The sequence below is a fragment of the Lissotriton helveticus genome, chromosome 1_1, assembly GCF_964261635.1.
Source record: "Lissotriton helveticus chromosome 1_1, aLisHel1.1, whole genome shotgun sequence".
Classification (NCBI taxonomy): Eukaryota; Metazoa; Chordata; class Amphibia; order Caudata; family Salamandridae; genus Lissotriton; species Lissotriton helveticus.
In genome coordinates, this window is record NC_136057.1 from 1,382,210,924 (window position 1) to 1,382,234,392 (window position 23,469).

At 51.3% G+C, this 23,469-nt stretch overlaps 1 long non-coding RNA gene across 2 annotated transcripts in view; it reads left to right on the forward strand.

The window, feature by feature from the left end:
• The window catches only part of LOC144825091 (uncharacterized), a 1,621,997-nt gene that overhangs the window by 1,568,425 nt on the left and 30,103 nt on the right, over nucleotides 1-23,469 (forward strand). The window lies entirely within an intron of this gene.

The following is a 23,469-nucleotide window of genomic DNA, read 5'->3' on the forward strand; positions in this document are numbered from 1 at the left end:
CAGGCACACAGGTGCATCTCCAAAGCTCGTCAGCTTTCTCGCTTAAGGGAGCCTTTTGAATAGAATGGGGGTTGGGAGCACACTGCCTCACAGTCCCAGCACAGTTTGCGCCTTTGCATCCTTGTAAATGCAGTACACAGTATAAACTGACTTCAAAATTAGCTGGAGTTTTTCACCAAAGTTGGTGCATACATTGCTGTATATCTCTAGACAAGTGTTTCTGGGTTGAGCCCGTCTTCAGTAGAGAGCAGCAGTGTTAGAGAGCAAAGCAAAATCATCTGGGGTTGCTGGAAATGCTGCCAAGTTTCTCTCAGGTCACAGTACCACTCACAGGCACACGGGTGCATCTCCAAAGCTCGTCAACTTTCTGGCTCAAGGGAGCCTTTTGAACAGAATGGGGGTTGGAAGCACACTGCCTCACAGCCCCAGCACAGTTCGCCAATTTGCATCCTGGTAAATGCAGTACACAGTTCAAACTTACTTCAAAAATAGCTGGAGTTTTTCACCAAAGTTGGTGCAGACATTGCTGCATATCTCTAGACACGTGTTTCTGGGTTGAGCCCGTCTTCAGTAAAGAGCAGCAGTATTAAATAGCAAAGAAAAATCATCTGGGGTTGCTGGAAATGCTGCCATGTTTCTCTCAGGTCACAGTACCACTCACAGGTGCATCTCCAAAGCTCGTCAGCTTGCTGGCTCAAGGGCGCCTTTTGAACAGAATGGGGGTTGGGAGCACATTGCCTCACAGTCCCAGCACAGATCGCCCCTTTGCAGCCTGGTAAATGCAGTACACAGTTCAAACTTACTTCAAAATTAGCTGGAGTTTTTTTACCAAAGTTGGTGCAGACATTGCTGTATATCTCTAGACACGTGTTTCTGGGTTGAGCCCATCTTCAGTAAAAAGTAGCAGTATTAAATAGCAAAGAAAAATCATCTGGGGTTGCTGGAAATGCTGCCAAGTTTCTCTCAGGTCACAGTACCACTCACAGGCACGCAGGTGCATCTCCAAAGCTCGTCAGCTTGCTGGCTCAAGGGAGCCTTTTGAATAGAATGGGGGTTGGGAGCACACTGCCTCACAGTCCCAGCACAGTTCACCCCTTTGCATCCTGGTAAATGCAGTACACAGTTCAAACTTACTTCAGAATTAGCTGGAGTTTTTCACCAAAGTTGGTGCAGTTATTGCTGTATATCTCTAGACACGTGTTTCTGGGTTGAGCCCGTCTTCAGTAGAGAGCAGCAGTATTAGAGAGCAAAGAAAAATCATCTGGGGTTGCTGGAAATGCTGCCAAGTTTCTCTCAGGTCACAGTACCACTCTCAGGCACGCATGTGCATCTCCAAAGCTCGGTAGCTTTCTGGCTCAAGGAAGCCTTTTGAACAGAATGGGGGTTGGGAGCACAATGCCTCACAGTCCCAGCACAGTTCAGCCCTTTGCATCCTGGTAAATGCAGTACACAGTATAAAATGACTTCAAAATTAGCTGGAGTTTTTCACCAAAGTTGGTGCAGACATTGCTGTATATCTCTAGACACGTGTTTATGGGTTGAGCCCATCTTCAGTAAAGAGCAGCAGTATTAAATAGCAAAGAAAAATCATCTGGGGTTGCTGGAAATGCTGCCAGGTTTCTCTCAGGTCACAGTACCACTCACAGTCACACCGGTGCATCTCCAAAGCTCGTCAGCTTGCTGGCTCCAGGGTGCCTTTTGAACAGAATGGGGGTTGGGAGCACACTGCCTCACAGTCCCAGCACAATTCGTCCCTTTGCATCCTGGTAAATGCAGTACACAGTTCAAACTTACTTCAAAATTAGCTGGAGTTTTTCACCGAAGTTGGTGCAGACATTGCTGTATATCTCTAGACAAGTTTTTCTGGGTTGAGCCCGTCTTCAGTAATAAGCAGCAGTATTAAATAGCAAAGAAAAATCATCTGGGGTTGCTGGAAATGCTGCCAAGTTTCTCTCAGGTCACAGTACCACTCACAGGACCACAGGTGTATCTCCAAAGCTCGTCAGCTTTCTCGCTCAAGGGAGCCTTTTGAATAGAATGGGGGTTGGGAGCACACTGCCTCACAGTCCCAGCACAGTTCGCCCCTTTGCATCCTGGTAAATGCAGTACACAGTTCAAATTTACTTCAAAATTAGCGGAGTTTTTCACCAAAGTTGGTGCAGACATTGCTATATATCTCTAGATACGTGTTTCTGGGTTGAGCACATCTTCAGTAAAGAGCAGCAGTATTAAATAGCAAAGAAAAATCATCTGGGGTTGCTGGAAATGCTGCCAAGTTTCTCTCAGGTCACAGTACCACTCACAGGCACACAGGTGCATCTCCAAAGTCCGTCAGCTTGCTCGTGCAAGGGAGCCTTTTGAATAGAATGGGGGTTGGGAGCACACTGCCTCACAGTCCCAGCACAGTTTGCCCCTTCGCATCCTGGTAAATGCAGTACACAGTTCAAACTTACTTCACAATTAGCTGGAGTTTTTCACCAAAGTTGGTGCAGACATTGCTGTATATCTCTAGACACGTGTTTCTGGGTTGAGCCCGTCTTCAATAGAGAGTAGCAGTATTAGAGAGCAAAGAAAAATCATCTGGGGTTGCTGGAAATGCTGCCAAGTTTCTCTCAGGTCACAGTACCACTCACAGGCACACAGGTGCATCTCCAAAGCTCGTCAGCTTGCTGGCTCAAGGGAGCCTTTTGAACAGAATGAGGGTAGGGAGCACAGTGCCTCACAGTCCCAGCACAGTTTGCCCCTTTGCAACCTGGTAAATGCAGTACACAGTTCATACTTACTTCAAAATTAGCTGGAGTTTTTTACCAAAGTTGGTACAGACATTGCTGTATATCTCTAGACATGTGTTTCTGGGTTGAGCCCGTCTTCAGTAAAGAGCAGCAGTATTAAATAGCAAAGAAAAATCATCTGGGGTTGCTGGAAATGCTGCCAAGTTTCTCTCAGGTCACAGTACCACTCACAGGCACACAGGTGCATCTCCAAAGCTCGTCAGCTAGCTGACTCAAGGGCACCTTTTGAACAGATCGGGGGTTGGGAGCACACTGCCTCACAATCCAAGCACAGTTCGCCCCTTTGCATCCTGGTAAATGCAGTACTCAGTTCAAACTTACTTCAAAATTAGCTGGAGTTTTTTGCCAAAGTTGGTGCAGACATTGCTGTATATCTCTAGACACGTGTTTCTGGGTTGAGCCCGTCTTCAGTAAAGAGCAGCAGTATTAAATAGCAAAGAAAAATCATCTGGGGTTGCTGGAAATGCTGCCAAGTTTCTCTCAGGTCACAGTACCACTCACAGGCACACAGGTGCATCTCCAAAGCTCGTCAACTTGCTGGCTCAAGGGCGCCTTTAGAACAGAATGGGGGTTGGGAGCACACTGCCTCACAGCCCCAGCACAGATCGCCCCTATGCATCCTGGTAAATGCAGTACACAGTTCAAACTTACTTCAAAATTAGCTGGAGTTTTTTACCAAAGTTGGTGCAGACATTGCTGTATATCTCTAGACACGTGTTTCTGGGTTGAGCCCATCTTCAGTAAAGAGCAGCAGTAATAAATAGCAAAGAAAAATCATCTGGGGTTGCTGGGAATGCTGCCAAGTTTCTCTCAGGTCACAGTACCACTCACAGGCACACAGGTGCATCTCCAAAGCTCGTCAGCTTGCTGGCTCAAGGGAGCCTTTTGAACAGAATGGGGGTTGGGAGCACACTGCCTCACAGTCCCAGCACAGTTCACCCCTTTGCATCCTGGTAAATGCAGTACACAGTTCAAACTTACTTCAGAATTAGCTGGAGTTTTTCACCAAAGTTGGTGCAGACATTGCTGTATATCTCTAGATACGTGTTTCTGGGTTGAGCTCATCTTCAGAAGAGAGCAGCAGTATTAGAGAGCAAAGAAAAATCATCTGGGGTTGCTGGAAATGCTGCCAAGTTTCTCTCAGGTCACAGTACCACTCACAGGCACACAGGTGCATCTCCAAAGATCGTCAGCTTGCTGGCTCAAGGGAGCCTTTTGAACAGAATGGGGGTTGGGAGCACACTGCCTCACAGTCCCAGCACCGTTCGCCCCTTTGCATCCTGGTAAATGCAGTACACAGTTCACACTTACTTCAAAATTAGCTGGAGTTTTTCACCAAAGTTGGTGCAGACATTGCTGTATATCTCTAGACACGTGTTTCTGGGTTGAGCCCGTCTTCAGTAGAGAGCAGCAGTATTAGAGAGCAAAGAAAAATCATCTGGGGTTGCTGGAAATGCTGCCAAGTTTCTCTCAGGTCACAGTACCACTCTCAGGCACGCAGGTGCATCTCCAAAGCTCTGTAGCTTTCTGGCTCAAGGGAGCCATTTGAACAGAATGGGGGTTGGGAGCACAATGCCTCACAGTCCCAGCACAGTTCAGCCCTTTGCATCCTGGTAAATGCAGTACACAGTTCAAACTGACTTCAAAATTAGCTGGAGTTTTTCACCAAAGTTGGTGCAGACATTGCTGTTTATCTCTAGACACGTGTTTATGGGTTGAGCCCATCTTCAGTAAAGTGCAGCAGTATTAAATAGCAAAGAAAAATCATCTGGGGTTGCTGGAAATGCTGCCAAGTTTCTCTCAGGTCACAGTACCACTCACAGTCACACCGGTGCATCTCCAAAGCTCGTCAGCTTGCTGGCTCAAGGGTGCCTTTTGAACAGAATGGGGGTTGGGAGCACACAGCCTCACAGTCCCTTCACAATTCGTCCCTTTGCATCCTGGTAAATGCAGTACACAGTTCAAACTTACTTCAAAATTAGCTGGAGTTTTTCACCGAAGTTGGTGCAGACATTGCTGTATATCTCTAGACAAGTTTTTCTGGGTTGAGCCCATCTTCAGTAGAGAGCAGCAGTATTAGCGAGCAAAGAAAAATCATCTGGGGTTTCTGGAAATGCTGCCAAGTTTCTCTCAGTTCACAGTACCACTCACAGGCACACGGTGCATCTCCAAAGCTCGTCAACTTGCTGGCTCAAGGGAGCCTTTTGAATAGAATGGGGGTTGGGAGCACACTGCCTCACAGACCCAGCACAGTTCGCCAATTTGCATCCTGGTAAATGCAGTACACAGTTCAAATTTACTTCAAAATTAGCGGAGTTTTTCACCAAAGTTGGTGTAGACATTGCTATATATCTCTAGACACGTGTTTCTGGGTTGAGCCCATCTTCAGTAAAGAGCAGCAGTATTAAATAGCAAAGAAAAATCATCTGGGGTTGCTGGAAATGCTGCCAAGTTTCTCTCAGGTCACAGTACCACTCACAGGCACACAGCTGCATCTCCAAAGCTCGTCAGCTTGCTGGCTCAAGGGCGCCTTTAGAACAGAATGGGGGTTGGGAGCACACTGCCTCACAGTCCCAGCACAGATCGCCCCTTTGCATCCTGGTAAATGCAGTACACAGTTCAAACTTACTTCAAAATTAGCTGGAGTTTTTTACCAAAGTTGGTGCAGACATTGCTGTATATCTCTAGACACGTGTTTCTGGGTTGAGCCCATCTTCAGTAAAGAGCAGCAGTATTAAATAGCAAAGAAAAATCATCTGGGGTTGCTGGGAATGCTGCCAAGTTTCTCTCAGGTCACAGTACCACTCTCAGGCACACAGGTGCATCTCCAAAGCTCGTCGGCTTGCTGGCTCAAGGGAGCCTTTTGAACAGAATGGGGGTTGGGAGCATACTGCCTCACAGTCCCAGCACAGTTCGCCCCTTTGCATCCTGGTAAATGCAGAACACAGTTCAAGCTTACTTCAAAATTAGCTGGAGTTTTTCACCAAAGTTGGTGCAGACATTGCTGTATATCTCTAGACACGTGTTTCTGGGTTGAGCCCATCTTCAGTTGAGAGCAGCAGTATTAGAGAGCAAAGAAAAATCATCTGGGGTTGCTGGAAATGCTGCCAAGTTTCTCTCAGGTCACAGTACCACTCTCAGGCACACAGGTGCATCTCCAAAGCTCGTCGGCTTGCTGGCTCAAGGGAGCCTTTTGAACAGAATGGGGGTTGGGAGCACACTGCCACACAGTCCCAGGACAGTTCGCCCCTTTGCATCCTGGTAAATGCAGAACACAGTTCAAGCTTACTTCAAAATTAGCTGGAGTTTTTCACCAAAGTTGGTGCAGACATTGCTGTATATCTCTAGACACGTGTTTCTGGGTTGAGCCCATCTTCAGTTGAGAGCAGCAGTATTAGAGAGCAAAGAAAAATCATCTGGGGTTGCTGGAAATGCTGCCAAATTTCTCTCAGGTCACAGTACCACTCACAGGCACACAGGTGCATCTCCAAAGCTCGTCAGCTTGCTGGCTACAGGCGGCTCTTCATTTATGATGAGTCTTTCTGTTTGAACTGCTTGGATTGTAGCGAGAGGAGGGCGTCTGCTACTTAGAAGTCCACAAGGCACATAGTGTGGTTTGATTAAGTCAATTGAGACAAGTCTTTTCTCCTTTTTCCTGGCAAGAGGCGGCAGAAGTACAGTTCTTGTTCCTTGTACTTCTTGTCCGCTATTTTTTCTCTGACCAGATCCCCGATTTTGGGGATCCAGACAGGTCTTGCCATGACTGCCTTGACTTCCTCAGTGGCGGTCTGTTTTGAAAGGACGTTACTTTGTCTTTCTTTTGAGCCATTTAGATCCTTTAAAACAGCCAAACGATCACGGATGTCAAATTGTTTCTTATCCTCCACTGCGCCCTCACACTCAAGATCAGGTACCAACATTCTCGTCCCAAATAGGACCTCATATGGAGTTACACCCCCAAGAGAACTTCTTGGCTAGTTGTTAAGGGCTCACTGCACCCTATATGTTAATGTTAATGTTAAAATGGGTTTTATATAGCACTCAGCTACTCCGAGGAGCGTACCGGCGCTTCAAAACCCAACGCAGAAAACAGGAACAGACCAAAACAAGTGATAAACCTATTGAACAAACAGCCAGGACTTTAGATCCCTCCTGAAAGCTAACAGAGAAACATTTCTTCTCAAGAGAACTGGCAAGGCATTCCACAGTTGGGGTGCCAAACATCGGAAAGAGCGACCTCCGATGCTTGTACGTTTAAAGACCGGGACAGATGCCAAGTTCAGCGAAGCTGACCGCAGTGATCTGGAAGGTTGATAAAAAGCCAGCCGCTTCCTAATGTAATTGGCGCCAAAACCATGGAGTGCTTTAAAAGTAAGTGTAAGCGCCTTAAAAACAATCCGTTTAGAGGGGCGTGGCCAAGATGGCGAGCTAGGAGGACGCTTTCCTCGTGAGCTCCCGAGACCCCGGAGCCTTTGCACCGCCCGTCACCGCTGATCTCCCCCGGATCGGGCGGGAGGCAGTGCCCGGCACCGGTAGGCGAGTGACGACGCGACCTGGGGATCCCCGGTGGCCTCCCGGACGCAGAGAAGCCGAGCCGGAGCGTTCTCCGGAGGGGTGGCCTACCGCCAGCCGAGGGAAGCCTGAGGGCAGACCAGCGGAGCCCGCCGGTGGAGTGGCCTAGAGCCCCGCGGAGCGGCGGGGGCTGTCGGAGGTGAGGCGCCCCCAGTACGAGCCGCTAGCGAGGCGACGGAGCACCGTCCTGCGGCGACCCGCCATTACTCCGCCCGAAGCCTTTTGAGGCGGACCCGGCGAGGCCCACCTACGCGATCCCGGGGACCAGGAGGGCCGAGAGGCCTACCTCTGAGCGCCGGCTTCCGGAGCCTCCCACGGCGCCCCAGGGACTCTGGAGGATCACTACGGGGAGCGGAGTGCGCTCCGGGGAGCCCTGCGTAGCCCGGACGAGAAGCGGAGCCCCAGCCCCGACATGACCTATGTGGGCCTACAGAGCGGCGGCAACGCCTAGATCGAGGGCCCTTCCATTCGGGCCCCCCCCTCGCCACCCGTGACACCGGAGCTTGACCGTGCCGCTGGGGCCCCCCAGCGAAGGCCTTTCTGGTGCCGAGACACTTGCATGGGCCGTCCATTGTGGGGCACGAGGACTGCAGTGAGGGGCGCCGGCCTCAAGAGGGGTCAGCCTGCGCCATTCCTACTACGGCGCGGAGGGGGGCTACCCAGACCCCTCCGAATGGACTATACTGCTGCGGCTGGCCCGGACGACCGGGCGACACAGCGCTTTGGGCACGGCGGAGGCCATTGACCCTGGACGCTTTCCCCCGCGAGGTGGGGCAGAGAGGGTGCCTTGCTGTCGGTGGCGGATAATTACACCCAACCTGGTGGGGAAGACACAGGAGTCTGCGAGGCCCTACAGCTAAGACTAGGCCGCGGAGTGGCGCGCCGGGGAGTGCTGGCACGTGCATCCCGACCCCACGCTGCTCAGGACCTTATCAGTGCCCTCTCCACCGCGGACCGCTCCTTCTACTACGATGTCGAGCAGCCGAGGGGGTAAGAAAGGCGAACGCACCTTGCCTGACATGTTGAGCAGGACTGCCCCGAGACAAGAAAGAAGCCAGACTGCCCCAAGCCCCCCATCCGGCTCTCGAGGGGCAGAGGGAGGGGAACCTTCGGTGACCCGATCGTTTCTAGAGTCGCTGTTTAGCACCCTCAGGGAGGACTTCCAAGCACTGAAGCAGGAGGTGGCCGGGGAGGTCCGCGAGGTGAGAAGGTAGGTCGATTCCCTTGGCGAGCGTGTATCTGCTATGGAAGAAACTGGCCACACCCGTGACGCTGAGATGGAGCATCTGCAGCAGGAGGTACTGCGGCTCAGAGACCAACAAATTGACCTCCAGGCCCACGCAGAAGATCTCGAGAACAGGTCCAGGCGCAACAACATCAGAGTCCGAGGCGTCCCATCTGGAGAAGAAGAGGAGGACGTGGCCGCATACCTGGGAGAGCTGTTTCGGGATATCTTGGGAGAGCCTGGAGACTTCCCAGTGAGGATTGACAGAGCACACAGAGTGGGCTTGCAGCGACGGGCTTCGGCGCCAGCCCCGGACATCTTAGCCTTCCTGCCGAACTTCCCCCTGAAGGAACGAATCCTACGCGAGGCACGACGTCGTCAGCCGTTGACTTTCCGGAATCATCCGGTGGCGCTGTTTCAGGACTTATCTACGATTACCCTTCAAAAGCGCAAATCCTTTAAAATCGCCACAGACTTCCTAAGAGAGCATGGCACGCAGTATTCCTGGGGTCACCCTTTCCGGCTCATCTTCCGCTGGAACGGAACTCTGCATCAGCTCCGATCCCTTCAGGATACATGCGAGGTGCTGGGGATCACGGCAACGGATAACGACACCCCCACGCCTTCTCGTCGACGCGCCACTAGAGATGGGTGGCAGAACATTCGTCGGCGCCGGCCCGCTAACCTGCCTTCGAGACCTGACTCGCCGACAGTCAGAGCAGAAATGGACAGCGCGATAAGGGAGGTATCCAGAGACACGTCGTCTGGTGAGGTGGCCTTGACGGCCTGAGCACACTCCGGGGGGAGATCTTGATGGCCTCATCTTCACAGCAGGTGCGAGGGTTCTGGGGGGGAGGGGGTGGCGGGGGGGTGCAGGAGGTGGCTGGACGTCCACTCGAATAACTCACCACAGACTTGTCCGAACTGGACCGGACTGGGACAATGATCCTCGTTCAAGAGACGTTGAAGGGGGGAGAATTTGGGGGACCGGGTGGAGTGTGGGAGGAGGGTGGTTGGAACTGGGGGGGAAGGTTTGGGGGGAGTGGGCGTCCCGAAGTTGGGGGGGGGGCGGCCGGGAGTTGTGCTGGTTGTGGAACGTTTGGGGGGGACTCTGGTATTTGTGCTGTGCTATCATGTTTTACTGCTGCTTTTGCTTTGACCTCACGCCGCGAGCACTGGGTTGCGGGTATCGTGCTACTGGGCTCCTACAAATGTTCGGCTTTGCGCCGCTGACGCTCACGGCAGTCACGGCCGACACATACTCATTGAACGCTTTCCTGGGGACGACTATACATGGCCCTTAGGGTAGTCACCCTTAATGTGAAGGGACTGAACAACCCGGTCAATCGTAGAGCGATATTGTCCCTGCTGGAGAACACCCAGGCAGACATCTGTCTTTTACAGGAAACCCACCTCCTGGCCCGAGATTGCCTTAGAATGAGATCACCGAAATTCCCAGTACAGCTTTTTTCCTCAGGGCCTACTAAGACAGCAGGGGTCGCAATCTTAATATCTAGGAAATTTAAAGGAGAGGTCCTGCACAAAGTTGCGGAGCAGAAGGGGAGGCTCCTAGCTTACAGGGTTCGCCCAACCCACCAGCGAGTCTACCGACATCCCTCCCTCACAAGACCTCTGCGACAAACTCAGCATCTTTTTCCACCACAAAATCAAGAGCATCTACGACAACTTCGACGAAGACAACCAACACACTGAACCCTCACCAACCACCCCCGACACCCGGAAACCAGCGATTGATGACTGGACACCCCTCACCACCGAAGACACACTGAAGATAATGAAGTCAATCCACTCAGGGGCCCCCATGGACCCCTGCCCCACCACATCTTCAACAGAGCCGCCAACACCATCGCACCCATCCTCCGCCAAACCATCAACCGCTCCCTGGCGACCGCCTCATTCCCCGACGACTGGAAACACGCCGAGGTCAACCCCCTCCTAAAGAAACCCTCAGCGGACCCCACCGACCTCAAAAACTACAGACCCATCTCCCTGCTCCCGTTCCCAGCGAAAGTCATCGAGAAAGCCATCAACAGCCAACTCGCCACATTCATTGAAGAACACAACATCCTCGACTCCTCCCAATCCGGCTTCAGAAAAAAACACAGTACGGAAACCGCCCTCCTCGCCGCAACAGACGACATCCGCACCTTACTGGACAAAGGAGAAACAGTAGCCCTCATCCTCCTCGACCTATCAGCGGCGTTCGACACAGTCTCCCACCGCACCCTAATACGCAGACTCTACGATGCAGGAATCCAGGACAAGGCCCTCGACTGGATCTGCTCCTTCCTCTCCAGCAGGACGCAGCGGGTCAGACTCCCCCCTTTCCTCTCGGACCCCACACCTATCACCTGCGGAGTCCCCCAGGGCTCCTCCCTCAGCCCGACGCTCTTCAACATCTACATGGATCCACTTGCCCCCATCGTCAGAACCTACGGACTCAACATCGTGTCATATGCAGACGACACCCAGCTCATCCTCTCCCTATCCAACGAGCCCAACACCGCCAGACGCAACTTTCGAGAAGGCATGGAAGCCGTCGCCAAATGGATGAAAAACAGCTGCCTACAACTAAACACCAACAAAACAGAAGTACTCATCATGGGCCCAAACCCCGACGCCTGGAGTGACACCTGGTGGCCCACCGCCCTCGGAAACCCTCCAACCCCCACAGACCACGCACGCAACCTGGGAATCATCCTGGACTCCAAGCTCAAAATGGACCGCCAGATCAACTCTGTCTCATCCTCCTGCTTCCACACCCTCCGCCTCCTTCGTAAGACTTTCAAATGGATCCCCCTCGAACACCGAAAGACAGTCACTCACGCCCTGGTCACCAGCAGACTCGACTACGGCAACGCACTCTACGCCGGAATAAACAAAAACCTCATCTGCAAGCTACAGAACATCCAGAACGCCGCCGCAAGACTGGTCCTCAACCTGCCAAAACACTGCCACATCTCCCAGCACCTGCGCACACTCCACTGGCTCCCCGTCGAGGCGAGAATCACCTTTAAGATGCTCACCCACGCACACAAGGCCCTCCACGGCACCGGACCAGCATACCTGAACAGCCGACTCAAATTCCACGCACCCCAAAGGACCCTACGATCAGCCCAGCTTTCCTACGCTGTGGTCCCCCGCACCAGAAAGACCAGATCGGGAGGCCGCTCCTTCTCCTTCCTCGCGGCCAAAGCATGGAACGCCCTTCCGCTCCACCTCAGACAGACAACATCGCTCCCCATCTTCACAAGAAACCTCAAAACATGGCTCTTCGACAGACCCCCTCCTTGATGGAATGGAACCTGCACCCCCCCAACCCCCCCCACCCCTAGCGCCTTGAGACCCTTACGGGTGAGTAGTCGCGCTTTAACAAACTCCTGATTGATTGATTGATTGATTGACAGGGTCAAGCTTGGGGGTTTCTTGTTTACTGTGGGATCGATCTATAGCCCGAATGACCGCCAAGACCTGTTCCTACACTCAGCCCTAGAAGACGTGGCGACAACACCAGACAGACACATAGTCATTGGGGGGGACCTGAATATGGTCTTTGATTCACTCATGGACAGATCTACGCAAAGACACCCGCACACCGGGGAGTTCTCGCAACTGAGTCACTCCCGCCTTGGTGATCTCGATATGCATGACTTATGGAGACGCCTACACCCCACCACTCGGGCCTACTCCTACTACTCCCACGCGCACAAGACATACGCGAGATTAGATCATCTCCTGGTTACGGGACCGATGGCCGCACTGGCGACAGCTTCCGACATAGGGGTTCTCACGTTGTCGGATCATGCCCCAGTGTCGGGTTCCTTTCAGCCGCCGCCGGTGTCTCCCTCACGGGGGGTCTGGCGCCTCAGAGACACCTTGTTGTATAGGCAGTCGGTGGTGCAGAAGATACGCGACGCGATTGCTGAATACCGGTCCCATAACGATAATGGAGATACCACCCGAGCGACACAGTGGGCCGCCTTGAAGGCGGTGCTCCGTGGAGAATTCATCCCCATCTCCTCTGCGGAGAATAGAGAACGACAACAAAAAAGGGATGAGCTTACGACCAAGGTACGGGAGCTGGAACAGATGCATCAGAGAACGGGGGCCCCCAGAATTTGGAGGCAGCTTAAGGCTGCCCGGAAAGTTCTCTCCGCGCTGGACATGGACAGAGCGGAGTACGCGGCGCTGCGCCTGAAGCATGTGTATTACACTGGCGGCGATAGGTGCGGCCGCCTCCTCGCGAACAAACTCCGGATGAAACATCAGCGTCAGCGGGTTGCGGAACTGTCGATTCCCGGCGGGGCGACGGCTACGGAAGACCCCCAAATCGCGGAGGGATTCCGTCGCTATTATGCCAACTTATACGCAGGTGACCCCCCCTCAGCATTGGCTGAGGCTGATTACCTCGATTCGGTCGAACTCCCCGCTCTCGCCCCGGAACAAGCGGAACACCTGGAGCGGGACATTCGACCTGAAGAGGTGATTGCGGCTATCTCCCGGCTTAATCATGAGAAGGCCCCGGGACCCGATTGGTTAAACCCCACTTTTCTACAAAACGTTCTGTCAAGATCTGGTCCCACTGTTGACGCGACTCTATAACTCTTTCGCGGAACCGGGAGCTATCCCTCCGGATTTGCTCCGGGCGACGGTATCGGTCATTCCCAAGCCAGGGAAAGACAAGACTGACTGCGGCTCCTACCGGCCAATCTCACTGTTGAACGTGGACCTCAAGCTCTATAAAGGGATATTGGCAACCCGATTGGCGCAATATCTGCCGGGACTTGTGGACCCGGATCAGGCTGGGTTTGTCCCTGGTAGGCAAACGGTGGACAACACTAAGAGAGTAGTCCACGTCCTAGAGAAGGCCTCCCGTGTCCCCGGGGAACGCATGCTATTATCGGTCGACGCGGAGAAGGCGTTCGACCGCGTGTGCTGGTCTTACCTGGAGAGAGTGCTCTGCAAGATGGGTATAGGGGAGAAATTTCGAACCCTCACATTTAACTGTTAGAAGTACCCGGCCGCGGTGGTACGGGTGAACGGGTGCAGCTCCGACCAATTTGCGATAGAAAGAGGAACCAGACAAGGGTGCCCGCTGTCCCCGCTTCTCTTCGCCCTTTACATGGAGCCGTTTGCCCAGAGGATTCGTCAGAACCCAAAGGTGACTGGCGTCCGCATGGGGGGCTACGTTCACACCATTAGTCTGTACGCGGATGACGTGATCCTCCTGCTTGATGACCCGAAGGATGCGCTCCCAGCCTGCATTGCCGAGATGGACGCCTTTGCCACGGCAGCGGGCTTCAAAATGAATATGGGGAAATCGGCGGCCCTGGACCTCTCGCTCTCCACCGCAACGAGATCTGAGTTACAGAGACGTTTCCCCATGAGGTGGTCTAAAGATCTGATCCCGTACTTGGGCGTCCTGTTGGCACCCTCCTTGCCCGCTATGGTGACAGCGAACTATAAGGCTTTAGGCAGAAAGATGAAGGAGGAACTATCCCGTTGGAACAAGGGCACATTGTCGCTGCTAGGACGGGTCGCCGCGGTGAAGATGACTCTCTTGCCGCAGGTCCTGTATTTGTTTCGGGCCCTACCGCTTCAGCCACCGAAAGGTTGGATCCGACAAGCTCAGGCTGACATCGCCTGCTTTGTCTGGCAGGGCCGCAAACCCAGACTTAAGAGAACTCTGTCCACGCTAGCTCCTGAATCCGGTGGTCTTGGCATACCGGATCTCCACAAGTAATTTCAAGCGGCGCAATTACGGTATTTCGTGGAGTGGAGTAAATGGGAATCTGACAGGCACTGGCTGTTTCAGGACCAGACGGTGGCAGGCAGAACCTTACAGGAGATACCCTTCATGCGCAGAGCTCATCGCCCCCCTAATCTTTACGCGTCCTTTGTCACGCAAGTTCCGCTCAGAGTATGGGATGCCGTGAATGCTGCACATGAACTTACCACCTTCCCGGCGCCACTTACGCCATTGATTGGGAACCCTGACTTTCAACCTGGGATGGAACCTGGCGCGTTCGCACTCTGGCGGGCTGCCAAGTGCTGCGCTTTGTTTCACATGTATGGTGCGGAGGGAGTAGTGTCATTCCAGGACCTCAGACGAGATTACCACCTGCCCGAGACTGAACGCATGCGGTATTTACAGGTTCGCCACTGGGCGCTGCAGCGGCAAGTGAGGGACCTAGCCGACCGGAAACTTACACCTTACGAGATGTGGCTGGCGACACGCTCTTCAGATGCCAAGCTCATCTCAGACCTGTACCGACTTTTACAGCCCCCCACCTTCCACATCCACAACCCCGGCCGGGATCGTTGGGAGCGGGAATTGGGGAGGGAACTAAGCCACAAAGACTGGGACGACATCTCCTTTCGCGCACGTCACTCGGCTTACCACACTGGGCTCACCGAGACTTTCACTAAAATAACCACATACTGGTACTACACTCCGCAACGACTGCATGAAATGAATCATAACATCCCAGATGCCTGCTGGCGCGAGTGCGGACAGACTGGTACACTTACGCACGTCTTGTGGGACTGTCCGTTGCTAGGTCCCTACTGGAAGGAGGTCTTGGATGAGATAGACCAGTGCTTTGACATTGAACTGCCTCGCTTCCCCGCCTATGTCCTATTAGGGTTACCTAACGGGTTGATGTATCCTCTGAGGTCCAGGAGAGGTAGACAGATAGCGATTGCATTAGGCTCTGCGTTACAGAACATACTCATATATTGGCGCACCACCACCGCTCCCACCATTATAGGCTGGCTACACAGGTTATGGCACGTTCTGGGTATGGAGAAATTGTCCCTTACGGTGGTGGGTGAGGTGGATAAGTTTGAGGGATTGTGGCAGCCTTTCCTCACCTTACTACAGTCGGAATTCAGGGAAATTACTTGCCCCCGATACCTCAGGCTCATGCGACTGACATCCCTGACTACCCCGCAGACCTAGTTAACCTGAAGGATATGCGTGAGGGGGGGTGTGGTTCCGCCGCAGAGTTGTAGGAGGTGTGAGACATTCGCTCAGCACAAAGGGGGGGAGGAACGGGGGGGGGGGAAAGGAGGGTGGGGGTTTGGGGGTTTGGGGGGAGGGTAAAGTGGGGGTAGTTGGGGGGGGTGGTTGGGTTTTTGGTATCAGTCGTCATCACCCTTACGCCTAGCATGTGGCTCTACAACATGTTCTCATTGTAATGTCTGTCATTTTGATGGCGCTCATGGAACAGAGACTCTGAAGAGCACCTTTCTGACGACAGTATACATTGTATGTATTGTTTTTCTCGTTTATAAACTTGCAATAAAATGCTTTAAACCTAAAAACAATCCGTTTACGGATTGGGAGCCAGTGAAGGGTTTTCAATGAGTCAGTAGCACTAGCTCTCCGATGGAGGCCAAGAATGGCACGGGCAGCCAAGTTTTGAACAACTTGCAAACGTGCAATAAGATATTCCGGCAGACCAAGATAGAGCACGTTGGCATAGTCTAAACGGGAGCCTATCAAGGCCTGCACAGTAGTCTTCCTGTGCTCCAGGGAAAGCAAAGGAAGAAACTTTCTAAGCATCTTGAGGAGGCCAAAACATTTCCCCACAAGACCGAGAATCTGAGGCTTCAAAGTGAGGCCATTATCGATCTGCACCCCCAGATTCTTAGCCTTGGACGAAGCCTCTAACGGAGGAAACATGGCTGCCGGCCACCAAAGACTGCCACCTAGGGTCAGAAGGACAGCCAAAAAATAACACCTCAGATTTATCAGAGTTGCACTTGAGGCTGTTAAGCTGGAACCAATAGAACACAGCCCCAAGACAACCTCTGATACTCTCACCGTCAAAATCAGAGCCCTTCTTACAGGAAAAAAGGAGCTGGGTGTCGTCCGCGTAAGAAACGATCCGGGCACCAAACGACTCCGCCAGTGCCGCCAATGGGGCCATATAGATGTTAAAAAGAGTAGGGCTCGAAATTGAGCCCTGAGGAACTCCTACCTCCAAAGGCGGCACCTCGGCAGAGAACGGAGGGGCCCAGACCGTTTGACGGCGGCCGGCTAGAAAGGACTTAAACCAGCTGAACACCGTTCACCGTAGCCCGATCTCCCAGAGTCTTAAAAGGAGGCTGCCATGGGGAATGGTGTCAAAGGCCGCCGACAGATCCAACATCACCAGCATCACCTTACCTCCCAGATCAAGAACCTCCTTAATAGCCTCGGTGACCTCCAACAGCGCGGTCTCCGTGCTCATATTGGCACGAGAACCCGACTGAGTATCGTGCAAGATGTTGTAGCTTTCAAGGAAGTTAGAAAGAGAGGAGTGAACATGCTTCTCCACCACTTTGGCAAACTCTGGGAGGAGAGAAATTGGCCTATAGTTCGCATGTACCAGAGGGTCCAGATTAGGCTTTTTCAGAAGTGGCAGAATAAACGTCTGCTTCCAAGTTGGAGGGACCACTCCCGTGCTGAGTGACAGAATGAGCACTGGATTGACTAGGGAGTAAATTACTGAGGCTATTTTTCCAAGGAATTTGGCTGGGCAAGGATCCAGTGGAGAGCCAGATTTTAGTTTCATGAGAAGGTCCAGCGAGGTGGAGCAGGACATAGAAGGAAAAGTAGAAAGGGTTGGACCATCATGAGTCAGAGACAAAGGCAAGGAGGCACTAGTGCAAGGAGCTATCACCGTGCCGGATATCCGGAAGGAACCCTGAATGGCCTTAATTTTGCCAGCAAAGAAATCAGCAAGTTGGGTGACCCAAAATTCGGAGTGAGAGTGTTTGGACGAGCTCACAGTTGGAGAGGTAAATTCTTTAACAATAATGAATATTTCTTTACTAATATTCACAGCGGCCTCAATTCTTCTTGCAAAATAAGCTTTTTTTCTAGCACAATGCAACCATGATAAAGTTTAATGGATTCCCTGTAAGCCGCTTTGTCTGAGAGACCGTAGTTGCGACGCCAGGCCCTTTCGGCCTTCTTACACGTCCGCTGCTTTACAGACAGAGCGGCCGTGAACCAAGGGGCAGACGCACGACTAGTAAGTTTACGGGAAGAGATCACCGGGGCTAGTTCATCCAATCTCTCCGTAAACCAGGTTTTCAGAAGGTCGAGATCCACCTCCAAACTGCCAGACAGCCGGCATGGGTGAGCAGATAATGCCTGAGCCATCATGTCTATGGACACTCTATGGTAAGCACGAGAGGTCTGCCGAGGAGAACCCTGCGACCTAAAAGAGAATTTACCAAAGAGAAGAATCTGAAAGTTTATTAAATAATGATCTGACCACAGGACAGGCACGGGGGGAGAGATGCCAATTACAGTGGAGGAGAAAACTTGGTCAAGTGGGTGGCCTTTATTGTGCGTGGGGCCAAAAAGGTAGGGGGTAAGACCCAGAGGAGATGTAGTGTCAAAGTTCTTAATAGCATCAACATCATTCCTCATGTCCATGTAAATGTTGAAATCCCCCAGAAGCAGGCAGTGATCGGTTTTCAAACAAAGTGCCGAGACTACAGCATGGAGCTCCTCGTGAAAAGCGCCGATGGGACTGGGGGGTCTGTAGATTAATAACCCTACACAGGATTGATGAGGAGACAAGGATAGGGAAAACCCCAGGGCCTCACACCCTTGAATATCATCCGTTGGAATGATGGAACAAGCGAACCGCTTGTCCACCACCAACGCAATGCCACCCCCTCTTCCGTTGTTCCTATCATTCCTAAAGATGGCATAGTTAGAAGGAATAGCGGCAGCTATATCGGGGCCAGAGCAATCTCCCAACCAAGTCTCGGTTAAAAAAAGACAAATGGGGTTAGCCTCAGATAAAAGGTTATACATGTCTAAGGCATGTTTACTTAGGGATCTAGTGTTCAAAAGTAAACAAGATCCATTTTCAGGCAGATCACATGAAGTAGAAACGGGGGTGTTGGCCGGAAGCCATCCACATCCAGGGCAGCGCCTTTTGTTTCTTGCTCTGCATGGAAAGGCTGTATGACAATTGCCCGCATTGCCCCTAAGACCCATAAGCTCAGTAGCGGTATAAGAGCACATACTGTATGGTAACAAGAGCAAAATAAAAACACACACCCGCCCACACCCGTCCGCCTCCGGGGCGCTGACGGGCGCAGACGGGCTTACCTTAGGCGCTCCTTTGGCGCGATGAGGCGCGTCCTCTCTACGCGTCCGCTGCGAGGAGCAGAGGACCACTACATTTATAGATTAGCAGGTGAGACACCGCACCACTGGACCGCCGACCAGCGTGCCTGGCTCCCCCTAAGATGGCTGCTAGCGATGACTACAGCCTACAGGTCCCAGAATACCCTGCGGCACCTCTTCGGCCGTACGGGTAAGGAACAGTCACAAAGGACCAGCGCGACCCTGTTGCCACCCGGCAGAGGGGTGAGAGAAGGCACAGGCAGAGGTAAGCAGAGAGCAAGATGTCACCCGGCTTCCGCCTCAGGTGACGAAAATGAAGGAGAGTGAAAGAGCACCGAATACAAATTAAAACTGCACAATTACAATTTTTTAAAAAGCGCTAGCAATCAGCGCGAATGGCAAAGCTAAAAGGTAATTTTGTGTCAGCAAGTGAAGCACCCGCTCGTCCATCCCTGCGTCCGCTTCGGGTATAGCCGGAGGGGTCAAGTACTGACAGGGCGACTTTCAACACAAACTTATAGATTAGCAGGCGAGACACCGCACCACTGGACCGCCGACCAGCGTACCTGGCTCCCCCTAAGATGGCCACTAGCAATGACTACAGCCTACAGGCCCCAGAATACCCTGTGGCACCTCATCGGCCGTACGGGTAAGGAACAGTCACAAAGGACCAGCGCGACCCTGTTGCCACCCGGCAGAGGGGTGAGAGAAGGCACAGGCAGAGGTAAGCAGAGAGCGAGATGTCACCCGGCTTCCGCTTCAGGTGACGAAAATGAAGGAGAGTGAAAGAGCACCGAATACAAATTAAAACTGCACAATTACAATTTTTTAAAAAGCGCTAGCAATCAGCGCGTATGGCAAAGCTAAAAGGTAATTTTGTGTCAGTCAGTCAAACAAGCTTTATTCGACATAGTCATAAAAGCATTAGAGATAAAAAAGTATTATATGAAATAGAATTCGCATTTACACAGAACATTAAAACAAGAAATTCATTACAGTAATAATTAAAAATCATCAGGTTAAGATACATCAAGTATTGAGGTATAAAGTGCGTTTTCAAAAACCTATCCCTTTACATTTTTGCTTCTAATGATCCAGGCCCATCCTAAAAATTTCGCCACAGCTATATATATTACAGGGCGTGGGTTTGTACAGATGATTCTAGTAGCCACAATTCCACTCCGAGTGCCTAACAATTTAGCCATGGGTCGCAACCAAACTCTGCGCGGGGCAGAGTAAGCCGGACACACAAGGAGTAAGTGGCTAACTGTTTCTTTAGGATCTAGGCAAGATGGACAAGAACTACTTCCACCATTAGACCATCTGGATGTGAAAGATCTGACAGGTATACTGCCGATTCTCAATTGAAAATAAAGTTTCCTATCCAGTGGCTTCGTTATGTCGTCCCAGAATGTCTCGAAACAAGTTCCATCCTTGAACTCCATAAACACCCCTGTTAGTGAAAGTGGGGGAGTGGTCCTAAAAAGTTTTGAAGATATCATCTCCCAGTACAAACCCTTGATGACCTTTTTCGAGGGAAATGTAGCATTAGCTCCAGCTCTCTGAGAACCGCTCTAATTCCAGAGAGCCATTTTATCTGGTGGAAGGCATCACTTTTGATAACGTCCAGAAGTCCCATGGCAAATATTTTCAACTCCGGCGTTACCCATATTCGCCTACAATACAATACATGACGGAGATTTGCAATAATCTCAATTGGTTTCATGCCTAGGTCCTGTAAAACCGGGCCCATGGGGGTGCTGTGTGGGAGCATAACAAGATTTCGTAGGAACCTGTTTTCAGAGGCAGTTAACTTGTTTAGGTTCCCGTGTCCCCACATCTCAACCCCATAAAGTGCTGCACTCACAGCCTTTGCGTTATAGACCGTAACTGCAGGTGCCATTGGTTTGGTCAGGGACCTGGCATGTTCACGGGCCAATGCCCCCGCGATTTGCCTATGCTTAAGTGTGGCTATGTCAACCTGTTCATTCCATCGTAGGTCATGCTGGATGGTAACACCTAGATATGAAAACGATTTTACTTGCTCCAGGGGTAAGTTAATCATCATCACCTTTCCTCTGAATGACTTGTGTTGGTTAAAAGACATGAATTTCGATTTTGAGACGTTAATTTCCAGGCCATGATCAGTGCAGTATGTTTCAAAGATCCCAAGTGCTTTTTGCAAACCACTTGGGGTCTTGGAAATAATAAGACAGTTGTCTGCAAACATTAAGATTGGTATTTTTGCGCCTGCTAAGATTGGAGCATCAAAATTTGCCTCTAACAGGGTTTTTGCGACGTTGTTAATGTAGAGGGAGAAGAGGGTAGGTGCTAGCACGCAACCTTGGCGCACTCCTCTCTCTACCGGGAACTGGTTTGTAACATGTCCAGGGGGCCACCATCTTATCTGGGCATAGTTATGCTCATGCAATTTAATGATCAGGGAAAGAAGAGTGGGAGGCATGCCCATCTCATTCAGGACAAACCAAAGGTTGGACCGTGGTACAAGATCGAAGGCTGCCCTCAAATCGATGAACGGTACAAAAGGGGGTGGTGATGGACGGAGCATCCGAACCAATCAAACACTCACACCCAGTCAAAAGATCTGGGTTTGATCCATCACCGTTCTTTAGCCCACTCTGCCACCCCAGTTCAGACATGGCTATATGCAAATCAGTCTGACCCTGTGCCTCATGGGAACAGTCCAGCCCGAACTGCCAAGCCATGCCTTCCCTGGACCGGAAACAAGCTTCCGAGGACCGGTTTCTGGCATTCCAGCCGTCTTCAAATCAATGAAGGCAGCATACAGGCTACCTCCCCCAAGTTGGACAACTTTCCAATAAAGCATTGCAAAATGTAGGACTTGATCGACTGTACTTATGCAGGCCCTGAATCCTGCTTGGAGGTGGGACAAGATGTTCATCTCCCGCTCCCATTCATGGACTTTATTTAATACCAGTCTACCGTAGATCTTCTGGATGGTATCGATTAGACTGATCGGGCGATAGTTGCCTGGGAGCGATTTGTCGCCCTTTTTGAAAACGGGTATTATTTCCGCCCCATTCCAGGATTCGGGTATTGGGGAACCGCTGGCTAACATATTTGCCAGTAGTAGTATGTACTTCCCCCAAAGTTCTCTATTATTTAGGAAGATGTCAGCTGGCACACCATCTATACCTGGCGCCCTTCCAGGTGTAATAGAGTCTAATGCATGTTGAATGTCCATGATAGTAAACGCATCTTCCATGCAGGGGGTACATACAATCCCTTCTCTCTGTTCTGCAGGTAATTCCAGCCCTTTGGCGTATTGGGGCCTAAAATGAGTTACCCAATCATCCTTGGCTACCCAATTTTGGGGGTTTTCTGGGCGGCCTTCACAACCCCATTTCAATAAGTCCCAAAATTGCTTACAGTTTTTGGGAGAACTGGCCTCCTTGAGCTCCTCCCATCTTTTTACATCCCAGGCGCGCTTGGATTTTTGGATGGTATTTTTATACGCGCTCCTGGCTAAGCGAACACTGGCACTGGATCCATTTTTAATGGCCTGTCCTAATTCCAGCCGTGCTTTTCTACATTCTATGTTATACCACCTCGGAGATTTGTCGGTCATGTTTTTGTTCAAGTTGTTTGGTTTAACAAATAACCCTTTTATTTGCGAAAAAAGGGTTTCATGGACCTTAATTGCACTTTCTCTTTCTGGGGTAAAAGGTTCGGCATTGGAGCAGGCACTCATTTCCCAGTTAGCTTGCTCTAAATTCTTTAAAATAAAGTCAATGTTTGACTGGCTTTGAGCAACTTTGGCCCACTTCAGGTGGCGCATATCATTTGCCAGTACAACGGGTTGAGAGCTTCCTTTACTTGGATCCTCTATCGTCACAGGGGCTTCCCAGTAGGAAAAGGTCATGCATAGGGGGTTGTGGTCACTCTCAAGGCGGTCGAAAACCATCATATCCACCAAGTGGTGCCATACCTCAAGGTGGACTAGTATATAGTCGATTCTACTTTCTCTTTTGCCGCTCTTGAATGTGACAGCACCCATCCTATCTTTCGAGGTCCTACCATTAGCTGCCCTTAGTCCTTTATTCAGACAGATTGAGTTGATCTGGATCACCAGGTCAGTCCATCTTTTTACTGGGTCCAATTCTAGCTTGGGGACCCCCCACTGGCTATCTTGATCATCTACAAAATAAGAATCACCACCCGATAGAGGTTCAAAGTTTACATTGAAATCTCCAGCAATAATCAGCCGTGAGTGTGGGGAAAATTTATCAATAAGGCCTTCGAGAACAGCAAGGGTGTCAGACTTCCGCCCCCCTGTACTCCTGGCATACACATTGTAAATGTATAGTGGTTTGGCTCGGTTAAGTACAAGGGAGAGAATCTGTATATCCTTGTGATTAGAAGTGAGCTCCTTTACGGTGATCCCTGAATCTTGTTTGACCCAGATAGTTAGTCCCCCCGAGGGTCGTCCCTTGTCGCCTTTTAAGGCAGCAACACTAAAATTTAAAAACCCTGGGAGATACTGAGGGTCAAGGAGCCATGTTTCTTGGAATATACAGATAGTAAACTGACTGACAAACAAGGCCCATTCTGGGCTTTGTACCTTGGTACTCAGCCCAGCAATGTTCCATGACATGATCGAGCCAAATGTATCAAAATCTAACGATAAGCTTGCTTCAGGGTTCAAGTTTGATGGACTATCCTCCCCGTTATACCCCCCT